General features: G+C 48.1%; 1 long non-coding RNA gene across 1 annotated transcript in view; it reads left to right on the top strand.

Moving 5' to 3' along the window:
* The window catches only part of LOC136627248 (uncharacterized), a 137,561-nt gene extending 131,335 nt beyond the window's left edge, over positions 1-6,226 (top strand). Inside the window, exon 4 of the long non-coding RNA XR_010792762.1 lies at positions 5,604-6,226. This is a non-coding gene — a long non-coding RNA (uncharacterized lncRNA). The remainder of the gene's footprint in view (positions 1-5,603) is intronic.
* Positions 6,227-12,893: the final 6,667 nt, after the last annotated feature.

The following is a 12,893-nucleotide window of genomic DNA, read 5'->3' as shown; positions in this document are numbered from 1 at the left end:
CAGCGGACAGCAGCGATACCTAAGCAATACGTAGGCTGCACCCGCGGATGGAAGCTACGTTCTCTCTCACCATCCAAAACGGGGACATTTCTGCTTCATCAATCTGTGTCTAATATTCCTCCTCCTCCTCCTCCTGCTCCTCCTCCTGAAACCTCACGTAATCACGCTGAACGGGCAATTTTTCTTAGGGCCACAAGGCTCACTCATAATTTTTCTAAACAATTTTTATATGTTTCAATGCTCTTAAAAGCGTTGAAACTTTAACTTGAACCAATTTTTCGTTAAACTGGGCTGCCTCCAGGCCTAGTTACCACTTAAGCCACATTAACCAAAGCGATTAATAGGTTTCACCTGCCATCTTGGTTGGGCATGGCCAATTTTTTTGATGTACATTAGTACTGTTGATACAGCAATTTTTGTGGACCCTCGCCTACAGTGTAATCAAATTAATTTTTAGCCCACCTGCATTACAGCTGACGTTACATCCGCTGTGTTGGGCAATGCAATGGGATATTTCTGTGTACCGCCGGTGGCTTCCTGGCACCCACCCATGCTGTGGGTCCACAGGGAATTATAAATGCATCTGATTCCACTTGTAAAGAATCCCAGTCTGACTGGGGCATGCAGTGTGGGCCGAAGCCCACCTGTATTAAGCACGACATTACTACCTCAGCTGTGTTGGGCAATGCAATGGGATATTTCTATGTACCGCCGGTGGCTTCCTGGCACCCACCCATGCTGTAGGTGCACACGGACTTTTTACTACATCTGTACACTTATAAAGAACCCCAGTCAGACTGGGGCATGCAGTGTGGGCCGAAGCCCACCTGCATTAAGCACGACATTACTACCTCAGCTGTGTTGGGCAATGGGATATTTTTGTGTATCGCCGGTGGGTTCCAGGGAGCCACCCATGCTGTCGGTCGACAGGGACTTCACAATAGGGAGTTGTACCTGCCTGTGTCTATGAATTAAAAAGCCCGGTCTGACTGGGGCATGCAGAGACACCTTGACAGAATGAATAGTGTGTGGCACATAGGTTCCCCATTGCTATGCCCACATGTGCAGCTCCTGATGGCGGTGGCACAGGATTCTATTTCTCATTGCTTCTGTACAGCATTGTGGGCTATCGCCCCGCCCCTTTTAAAGAGGGTCGCTGCCTAGCCGTGCCAACCCTCTGCAGTGTGTGCCTGCGGTTTCTCGTCATGGCAGACGCACTTCTAAATAGACATGAGGGTGGTGTGGCATGAGGGCAGCTGAAGGCTGCGCAGGGACACTTTGGTGTGCGCTGTGGGGGGGAGGGGGGGGCGGTTGGGCAGCATGTAACCCAGGAGAAGTGGCAGCAGAGTGTCATGCAGGCAGTGATTGTGCTTTGTTGGAGGTAGTGTGGTGCTTAGCAAAGGTATGCCATGCTAATGAGGGCTTTTCAGAAGTAAAAGTTTTTGGGAGGGGGGGGGCCCACTCTTGCCGCTATTGTGGCTTAATAGTGGGACCTGGGAACTTGAGATGCAGCCCAACATGTAGCCCCTCGCCTGCCCTATCCGTTGCTGTGTCGTTCCCATCACTTTCTTGAATTGCCCAGATTTTCACACAAGGAAACCTTAGCGAGCATCGGCGAAATACAAAAATGCTCGGGTCGCCCATTGACTTCAATGGGGTTCGTTACTCAAACGAACCCTCGAGCATCGCGAAAAGTTTGTCCCGAGTAACGAGCACCCGAGCATTTTGGTGCTCGCTCATCTCTACTGACGACCTAACCACTCTGGGTACAAAATCTGATACCTCATCACACCTCCCCTTTTTAGATGGGCCACGGTAGTTGATCTTTACAGATCACTTCCTGAGCCCGTCTGTCACTTCATCTAGACGGGACAGTCCGTCCGCGTTGCCATGTTCACTTCCCTTCTTCTGCTGGATAGTGAAGTCGTAGGACTGCAGTGCCAGGCTCCAGCAGAGGAGCTTACCATTTTCTCTGGCCACACGGTTCAACCAGCTGAGTGGATTGTGATCCGTGATTACCGTGAAGTTACGCTCGTACAGATATGGTTGTAGGCCCAGACGATGGCTAAACAATCCTTCTCGACTGTGGCATATGCCACCTGTCTAGGCTGGAGCTTACGGCTGAGGTAAAGCACAGGGTGTTCTTCTCCCTGAGCATTGACTTGGCTGAGGACAGCCCCAAGGCCATAAACGCTGGCATCACTTTGCACCACAAACCTCCGGGTGAAGTCTGGGGCCTGCAGGACCGGAGAGCTGGACAGAGCAGTATTTAGGGATGCAAACGACCATATTTCAGATTGAGATGAGGAGGAGTTCTGACTTTTAGTACCTAGAATATCCTTCTCATTGCTATCAAATGCCCCTCTTGTCTCAGAAAATACTAGCTTTTCCACATAGCTGTTGTCACTTCCACTTTTGTTCTTTGGCTTTACTTTTGTCCACTGGCTCATATTCGTATCTGAAGGTTTGATTTTGCCAATGGAGGCAAAATTCAAGATCGAGGCGCGGAACCAAGCCGTACCAAGGGCCTGCTCACATGCTTCCCACACAGACTATAGCGGGTCCTGGTCATGGTGTCTTGGACTTGTAAGGCCACCTCCTCTTCCTGCTTGGGGTCAGGGGATCAGCACTGGGCATCATGTATTTTCTCCCGTGTTACCACAGTTATCTGAGACACTGGTTTGGGCCAAAGAAGAGGTGCGTTACTGCATTGATGAGACCTTCACAGCTGTACTAGCATCGGAGTCTGCTCTATGCCCACGATTGCTGAGGGTGTGTGCAAAGGCCTATATCCTCGGCACAGTGAAAGTCTGGCATGTTTGGGCACTATCATTTCTTCATGTTTATTACTGTCTTTGGGTTCCTTCGGCTCGCCTACGCTGTGGGGGCACAAAGAATTCCCATAGCGGTGATTTACCTGTCCGGCACAAAATCGCTGACTGACTTGGGTAGGGTGCATAGCGCAGATGGCTTTCCCCTTGCGATGGACTTCCCATTGCTATGTCAGTTACGGCACCTTGGGTCTCACAAGGTGTTTGCTGGGACTGAGTCTGGCCAAGGGCCCGCTCACATCCTTCCCACACAGGCTACAGCGGGCCCTGGTCATGGTTTCTTGGCCTTGTAAGGCCACCTCCTCCTCCTGCTCGGGGTCAGGGGATCAGCAATGCGCATCATGTATTTTCTCTTGTGTTAGCACAGTTATCTGAGAAACTCGTTTGGGCCAAAGGAGAGGAGCGTAACTGCATTAATGTTACAGAGGTCTGCCTATACTTCAGCTGCAGAAATGTTACAGAGGTCTGCCTATACTTCAGCTGCAGAAATGTTACTGGGGTCTGCCTATACTGCTGCTACATAAATGTTACAGGGGTCTGCCTATACTGCTGCTACACAAATGTTACTGGGGTCTGCCTATACTGTTACTACAAAAATGTTACTGGGGTCTGCCTATACTGTTACTACTAAAATGTTACTAATACTGGGCTCTGCCTATACTGCTGCTACTGAAATGTTACAGGGGTCTGCCTATACTGCTGCTACTGAAATGTTACAGGGGTCTGCCTATACTTCTGCTACAGAAATGTTACAGGGGTCTGCCCATACTGCTGCTACATAAATGTTACTGGGGTCTGTGTATACTTCTGCTACTAAAATGTTACTGGGGTCTGCCTATACTTCTGCCACGTAAATGTTACAGGGGGCTGCCTATACTTCTGCCACGTAAATGTTACAGGAGGCTGCCTATACTTCTGCTACTGAAATGTTACTGGGGTCTGTCTATACTGTTACTACAGAAATGTTACTGGGGTCACCCTAGACTTCTGCAACATAACTGTTACTGGGGTCAGCTTATACCTTTGCTACAGGAATATTACAGGGGTCTGTGCATTCTATGGGTGCTCTAAGCTTTGCCATTGCGGTGTTCTACCTATCTGGCCCCCCAAAAAACCCAGACTGACTAGGGCATGGAGTGTGGGTTGAAGCCAACATGTATTTTCTCTCACGTTATCTCAGCTACCCGGGGCACTGTAATGGGATTTCTTTATGTACCGTCGGTGGGTTCCTCGGAGCCACCCATGCTGTGGGTGCACACAGACTTCCCATAGCGGAGTTGTACCTGCCTGGCACTAGGAAAAAAACCCAGACTGACTAGGGCATAGAGTGTGGGCCGAAGCCAACATGTATTTTCTCTCACGTTACCACAGCTATCCGGGGCACTGCAATGGGATTTTGTTATGTACCGTCGGTGGGTTCCTGGGAGCCACCCATGCTGTGGGTGTTAGAGGTGGTTTACCTGTCTGTCCCCAAAACACTGACAGACTTGGGTAGGGTGCAGAGTGCAGATGGTTTACACCTTGCGTTGTCGATGAGGTATCCGACACCCAAACAGTATGAGTAGTGTGTGGACACATGGAGTCCCCAATGCTATGTCACTCGCAGCACCTTGGGCCACACAAGGTGTTTGCTGGGACCGAGCCTGGCCAAGGGCCCACTCACATACTGCCCACACTGAGTATTGCTGCATTGTGGAGATGTGTAGAAGTGCTGGGCTGGCAGCGAGTCCCCTATATGCCCACATTTGCAGCTCCTGACAGAGGTGGCAAAGGATTGAAATGAAGATCGAACATCAATTTCTCATCAATTCTCAACAACAGCATTGTGGGCTATCGCCCACCCCTTTCGCAGAGGGTCGCTGCCTGGCCCTGCCAACCCTCTGCAGTGTGTGCCTCCGGTTCCTCCTCATCGCAGATGCACTTATAAATAGACATGAGGGTTGTGTGGCTCTGAGGCCAGCGTATGGCATGAGGGCAGCTAAAGGCTGCGCAGGGACACTTTGGTGTGCGCTGTGGACACTGGGTCGTGCGGGGGGGGGGGGGGTGTTGGGCAGCATGTAACCCAGGAGAAGAGGCAGCGGTGTGTCCCGCAGGCAGTGATTGTGCTTGGTTGGAGGTAGTGGGTGCTTAGCTAAGGTATGCCATGCTAATGAGGGTTTGTCCGAAGTAAAAAATTGTTGGGGGGGGGGGGGCACTCTTGCCGCTATTGTGGCTTAATAGTGGGACCTGGGAACCTGAGATGCAGCCCAGCATGTTGCCCCTCGCCTGCCCTATCCGTTTCTGTGGCGTTTCCATCACTTTCGTAGGTTTTCCAGATTTTCACAAATGAAAACCTTAGCGGAGCACCGGTCATATACAAAAATGCTTGAGTCGCCCATTGACTTCTATGGGGTTCGTTACTCGATAGAACTCTCGAGCATCGCAGAAAGTTCGACTCAAGCAACGAGCACCCGAGCATTTGGGTGCTCGCTCATCTCTAATGACAAACTGTATGAAATGTAACACTGTAAAAAAAAAAAAAAAGTCCCAGTCACTTTAGACATGCCAAGTTACCTACAGGTTGAGCCTTTTCTCACGAGAATATTGCATGTCATTTGTATATTGTTGGTGCCAATGTATACCTTCATTAATGTCTCCATGTATGGGATGTTTTGGGCACGCCAGAAAGAGTCTTGACGAAACTCTTAGCTTAACTACGCTACAAGCAGAAGTAATAATAATGTAATCTGTTATTTTACTTTGTGGTAACTTTCTTTTATTTACTTTTTTGAGTGTCTGCAACCTTTGGATGTTTTGTGGAGTACAAAGACAAGCAAACTACCTGGAGTCCCTCCCGCTGTGATATAGTTGAAACAGTCACTTGTAAAGAGCCATGATGAATCCAGCATACAAAATCCGGTTCGGGTGGAATAGAACCCTTGAACGTACCACAGATATGGACTCTTTCTTATGAACTGTTTCAAAATGAGGGATGTTGTGAGAACTGCCCTTAAAGATGGACTACAAAGACTCAATTTTGTCTCTTTGCTTGTTTGTTATAATACTAAGCTATATATATATATATATATATATATATATATATATATATACATATATATATTTGTATGGTTTCCAACCTTCACTTAGAAATATGATAAATTTCACCTTGACTAATGTAGCTGGAAAGATTAATTGGGACCAGCACAAAGTTTCCTATACTCTTATCTTAAGATATTTCCTGCCAAAACTCACTAATGAGCATCAGAGGATGTATCTCAAGGCTGCACATCTGGGGAGAGAAGGCCACTTTTGATAAGAAACTGATGTATTTAGATACCAATATTAATTGTATTTGGCATAAAGCCACTCGCTTTGTAAAATCCTATAAAGATTGAGTACATTGTACAATCAACCAGAATGCTACACAGATACCACCATCTCTGTGTGTCCCTGCGTTCTCATGACCAGTCATATCACTATAAATTGGAGCCCATCAGCATACCAAGATGTATTTGAAATTTCCCTAACAGCCACTCTACCCATTTCAGAGATTGCAAATTGACTACATTCAGCTCCCACATGTTGGGAAGTATGAATATGTGCTTGGTGTAGTCATCTTTTCAGGTTGGAGGCTTACCCTGTTACCAAGGTAAACGAGCAGGTAACGGCAAAGAAGCTCATGAAGAAGGTAATTTGCAGGTACAGGGTACCGGAAGTGATTGAGTCAGATAGAGGTACACATTTCACAGGTGAAATCATGCAACATCATGTCTGCTCTGGGTGTATCTCAGGCTTTTCACACACCTTATCATCCGCATAATAGCGGAAAAGTAGAAAGGATGAATGGTACCCTAAAATTAAAAATACAAAAAGCAATGCAGGAAACGGGCAAACCATTGACTGAGTGCCTTCTATTAGCCCTTTTCTCAGTAAGATATGTACCTAGCAGAAAGATGGGGTTATCACCATATGATATTTTGTTTGGGTGTGCACCAAGACTGGGCCTGTATTTTCCACAGCAGTTGCAGGCCCAGTATGGTGCGCTAATGACTATGTTATGACACATAAGGAGGGCTTTGGAGCCCAGGTTTGCTGGTCTGTATCAGGTGCTATTGACAACAAGCACTTCTGTCAAATTGGAAGGCAAAACTAACTGGGTACACGCCTCTCATTGTAAGAAAGTGCAAAACTCAGAGGAAAAATGAGGTGGTTGGCTTGTGTGTTATCAGGTATACTAATACTGTACAGAAGAGTCTATGCGGTAACCCCTGGAGGACTGTTAAGAATAGTAAAGAGGGCAGAGGAAGATGGGCAGATGACTCGTAGTTGGGGATGGAAGTCTCACACAGAAATAGGTACACAGGATAACTTTATGTGTGCAGCTAACTCCCAATGTGCGTTTGCAAATTGTACCATAAAAAGGGGATTAGAGCACTATATAGCCCCACAGTAGGGTTTACAGGACGATCCTACTATCAAACTGTAGAAGGGAGAGACATGAGTTTACATGCACACAGTTTGGTAAAAATAGAATGTTTTTCCCTAGATCAAGGATACATGGCTGAATTAGATCATCAATATGATTATTATACAGTAATGAGGTCACTAGAATGTAAAAGAAACATAACAGGCGCCAGTGGCATTAATTTCACCCTAAACTGGGTCTCTTCGGTTTTGTGTAGGCTATCGGAAGTTAAATGCCTGCACCATGAGAGATTCTTACCCCGGATTGAGGAGTCCCTCTCGGTGCTAGGGAGAGCTCGGTACTTCTCCTCACTAGATCTGACTAGTGGGTATTGGCAGGTGCCGATAACTGAGAAGGACAAGGAGAAGATAGCTTTCATCTTGCCCATGGGACTATATGAATTTAGCCGGATGCCCTTCGGGCTGACAAATGCACCCGAAACGTTTCAGAGATTGATGGAGAAATGTCTCGGTGACTTCAACTTTGAGTTCCCTCTCATCTACTTGGATGACATTATAGTGTATTCTGCAACCTTTGAAGACCATCTCTACCAACTGGGTCAAGTATTTCGACGATTGCGGGAACACGGGCTCAAATTAAAACCCAGTAAATGCCGGTTGTTCCAATCTGAAATTGATTACTTACGTCATCGCATATCAGGAGAAGGGGTGAGACCGTCGAGGGACAAGATAACGGCTATTCAAGATTGGCCGACACCAACTACCCTGCGAGAAGTGAGGGCGTTTCTTGGAGTAGCCGGTTACTATCGACGGTTTATTAAAGATTTTGCCAGGGTAGCAGCACCACTAAATGCTCTCCTATGGGGCACATTCGGTGGTCCAAAGAACTGGCCTGTGAAATGGGGAACTGAACAGGAACAAGCCTTCCGGGAATTGAAGGACGCTCTGACAACTGCCCCAATTTTGGCGTACGCTGATTACCACTTACCATTCCAGCTATATACAGATGCAAGCCTGTATGGTCTCGGAGCAGTGCTTTCCCAGGTTCAGGATGGCCAGGAGCGGGTTATAGCATACGCCAGGCGGTCTTTGCGGGATTCTGAAAGAAATCCCAAGAATTATAGTTTATTTAAGTTGGAGCTGTTGGCACTAGTATGGGCCATGACTGAGAAATTCTCTGAATATTTGACTGGGGCTGAAGTTTTAGTACTGACTGACAACAACCCATTAGCTCACCTGGAAAATGCCAAGCTTGGGGCTTTAGAGCAGAGGTGAATAGCCCAAATGTCTAAGTTCAATTATCACATTAAGTATCGGTCCAAGACAGAGAACCAGAATGCTGACGGACTTTCTAGGGTAACTACCCAGACCCCCACAGGAGATGTGGATCACGAGTTAGAGCATGTGGAGGTGCCTGACTTCAGCAGATTTTCACAGGCCTTGGCCACCGCTAATCAGTGTGAAATGGAAGGGACTGAAGTGGCTCCTTTCTTTGGTCCCTCAAGACAGGAATCGGCACAGATGCAGCAGGCCCATGAGGGGCTGGCACGGATGATCAAGTTTGTTGAGAAAGGCAAGAAGCCCTGTAGAGAGGAAAGAGAACGACTGACACGGGAGATATTATCGGTTCTGAGTCAGTGGGAGAAGTGGAGATGAAAAATGGAGTTCTATGTCAAAAGGTTTATCTACCTTCTGAAATCAACATTCGATACCAAATTGTGGTGCCTAGTGAATTGGTTCGCTCATTGGCGATGGAGGCTCATAGCAAGAATGGTCACTTTGGTCACGAGAAGACTTTTAGTTGGTTACAGCGTCTGATTTACTGCCATGGTCTCCGTCAAATGGTTGAAGAAGTACGCCGCAGCTGTCGAACTTGTGAGATCCATAAGGCAATAGAACAGAGAGCTCCCCTGCAAACCATAGTGACTCAGGAACCTTTGGAAATCATCATGATAGACTATCTAATGGTGGGCCCATCCAATAGCGGGCATCAGTATTGCCTCGTAATAGTGGACCACTTCACCAAATTTGCAGTGGTAACCGCCACCAAGGACCAGACAGCTGGAGTCAGCAGCTCGGGCTCTGTGTCAAGGTTTTATTCGAGTGTATGGGTGTCCTCAACGCATCCACTCCGACCAGGGAGCCTGCTTTGAGGGCCATGTAATGAAGAAAGTTCAACGTATCTATGGGATAAAGAAGTTGCACACGACTCCATACCATCCGCAGAGGAAACGGGGCCTGTGAAAGATTCAACAGAACTCTGCTACAGATGCTGCGGACTCTGGAGGAAGACAAGAAGTTACAATGGCCTCAGTTCTTGTCTGAGATGGTGTGGGCCTATAATAATCAGGTCCATTCTACAACGGGGTACTCCCCTTATACTCTCCTCTTTGGGTGGTCTGGGTGAAGTATGGGAGAATTACAGCTAACTGATGTGGATGGGTTCCCTCCAAGGGATCCAAACTCCTGGGTACGAGCACATCGGCAGAGACTTGAGACGATCCATTGATTGGTGCGGCAGCTCCTACGAGAACATTCTCCTTCTGATAAGACCCCAGCGCAAGAAGCACCATTGCAGCCAGGCAACCTGGTTCTGGTGTGTGTCAAGAAGCCCCAAGGGAAACTGGAAAGCAGATGGGAGGCTGTGCCATATCGTGTTGTTAGCCACAAGTATGCCAATGGGCCAGTGTACCAAGTCCAGAAAGAAGGAGCTGATTGTGTTCGAGTACTTCACAGAAATATGTTGCGCCTATGTTATTCTGAAGAATCAAATTGTACCAAAACTGCCAACATCAACGAGCTCCCACAGTCAGAGACTGGTGGTGTGGACTGGGCCTACGACGATGAGGATGATTGCTGGCCGATCCTTTCTCCTGAGGATGTTCCACTGGTGACTACTGAGCCTCCAGCTTGTGCCCCCACTGGTGCGGAGTCTGCTAGTACTTCTCAGCCCATGTCTGAAGTGCCCCACAGTATTTCACAGGTCCACAGACGGAAAACTAGGACAAATGCTGGCATCGCCCCTGTTCTGTATTTGCAGGATGAATTTGTTTGGCCTGCCATACAACAGTACACTACCACTCTGCGCGCATAAAAGTACAATGCTCTGGATATTCAATCATTGGCAGGGACTGCCAATCTTAAAGTGTGTGTGTGTGGGGGGGGGGGATATGTAATATACAGCCCAATGATGTGCCAAGTTTCATTTGTTTAAACTGTGTTAAAGTTGAGTGTATATGTGTTTCTGTGATTCTGGTCCTTTAAGACAGCAGCCCCTGCAATGGAAATGTGATGCTGGGTGGACACACCCCTATGAGGTCAGCCTGCCTGTCTGCAGACCCAGTATGGCCGCCTGCAGACGAGCGGGTCGAATCCGGCAGCGAGAATTCTCGCCGCGTGATCCGACCCGAGCGCCTGCAGGGACGAGCGCGTACTCACCCGCGCCTGGCGGCCCCGGCTCTTTCATGTGCCGGCTGCCGCGCAGCCGGCGCTTGCGCAGACCGGAGCCGGCGGCTGGGTGAGTGCGTGCCCCGCAGAAAATTAGGACATGCCGCGGTTTGTTTGCCGCGCGAGATTTCGCGCGGCCAAACCGCGGCCGTCTGCATAGGAGTGCGTATTGTAATGCCCTCCTATGCAAACTTTCAGCGGCGGAAATCCCGCGGGAAATCCCGCAGCGGGATTTCCGCTCGTGTGCAGGCGGCCTATGAGAAGGAAGCAGGATGTGACGACACAGAGAGAGCAGCAGCCATCTTTGCAGAGAGAGAACCAAGTGTCTGTGCTGCATGGAGAGTGTGTGGAGATCTTAGAGGACTGTCCTGTGCAGCTAACCTGTGTAATTCAGTCCAGAGGCAGACAGAGTGTAAAGAGACAGAATGTTCAGTGGAGCCATGCTGAAAGGACTGTGCCCAGTGGCTAACCAGTAATACTGACATTGTGGCTGTGGACATTGCCACCAAAGCTAAAGACTGGCAGTGCTGTTGAGTACCGGACGGTAACTGCATAACCCTGGCTTATATCACACCGGGGTGTATGGATTCTGCAGGACTGTCAGTGTGCTGAGCTACTTGCTGTTGGATTTCATTTCATCCATTTGGTTTTCCTGCCTGCTGAGAAGAATCTTATTGCCTCGGATGTTGTGATAACCGTGAGGAGAGGACGCTTCGCTATACAAGGAAGGAACGACATTGGGCCCCAACGCGCGCTTCTACAAACTAAGTAGTCCACCCGGACCACTGGTAAGAGGGGTGCGCACCCAAATGTGAAGTTAGGGTCAGTTAGGGATAGTTTTGGGAATATTGTTTTTTCAGTGTCCGTGCTGTGGAGGTGGACATAGTAAACGTGGAATCCAACCTGAATTGTTCCCCCTATACTGTGTATTTCGCTTGTCCTTATTCCTGTTTTTTTACCATTAACTTGCCTTTATTAACCTGTAGTAAATACGTTTTGCTTAACTTGACCCCCCCCCCCCCCCCTTCCGCGTGCGTCCTTTCTGGTTGCGGAGCCCAAACAACCTGCCTTGCTCTCGGTTCACATTGCCAATTACTTATCACATGATGATAGAAATAGGGCCACAATATATTTGTATGGTAACACCACCTCCATGTACAATATGACCACACCCTTCCCGGGATGTTTACACAATGTGTCCCTGTTATACTGGTTTGCAGAAGTTTATACTTTCCTCCCTGATACTGAAATACTGTTAATATATTATTGGCATCCAGACGTATTACTGATGTCTAATATAACAATGTCACTTCAGAAGGTAATTAACGTTATGAGAAGCACTGAGCACATGAAGAAGCATTTAGAAGTCATTAATCTGACATTGGTAGATTTGGAGAAACAGATGGTTTGGGTGGCAGATGAACTTATCAGCACAGGTACAAAGATACAGGTGGATACAGGGCACCATTGGTATGATGTATTCACAGGTTGGTCGCCCACAGCAGGATAAGTTATGAATAGAGATGAGCGAACGTACTCGTTCGAGTATTAGCGTGTTCGAGATGCTCGTTACTAGAGGCGAGCACCACACGGTGTTCGGGTTACTTTCACTTTCATCTCTGAGACGTTAGCGCGCTTTTCTGGCCAATTGAAAGACAGGGAAGGCATTACAACTTCCCCCTGCGACATTCAAGCCCTATACCACCCCCCTGCAGTGAGTGGCTGGGGCGATCAGGTGTCCGCCTAATATAAAAGTCGGCCCCTCCCGCGGCTCGCCACACATACATTCTGACATAGCTCAGGAAAAGTGCTATCTTGTTGGAGCTGCTATAGGGAGAGCGTTAGGAGTTAGTGTAGGCTTCAAGAACCCCAACTGTCCTTCTTAGGGCCACATCTAACCGTGTGCAGTAGTGTGGAGGCTGCTTTTTGCAGTGTTGCACATTTTTTTTTGGTATATCGGCCGTGCAGAGCATTGCACCCTGCAGTAATACTCCAGGGCCAGAAGCGCTTAGGCAGGGACAGAAGACATATTATTGATTGAATATAGGCAGTGGGCCTTTGCAAAAAAATTTGTGGAAAAAAATCTATTTGGGCTTCCTGTGAGTGTCCTCAGTGTTCTGGGTCTGTGCTGGGTGTAGTGGTTCTCCAAATTCATACGCAGCCAGCTAAGTGTTATAGCAGGCTTGCGCAAAATTATTTCCTGGCGTTCCG

The sequence above is a fragment of the Eleutherodactylus coqui genome, chromosome 5 (assembly GCF_035609145.1).
Source record: "Eleutherodactylus coqui strain aEleCoq1 chromosome 5, aEleCoq1.hap1, whole genome shotgun sequence".
Lineage (NCBI taxonomy): Eukaryota > Metazoa > Chordata > Amphibia > Anura > Eleutherodactylidae > Eleutherodactylus > Eleutherodactylus coqui.
The sequence above is the reverse complement of the archived record's forward strand: the minus strand, read 5'-3'. Positions and strand labels throughout refer to the sequence as shown.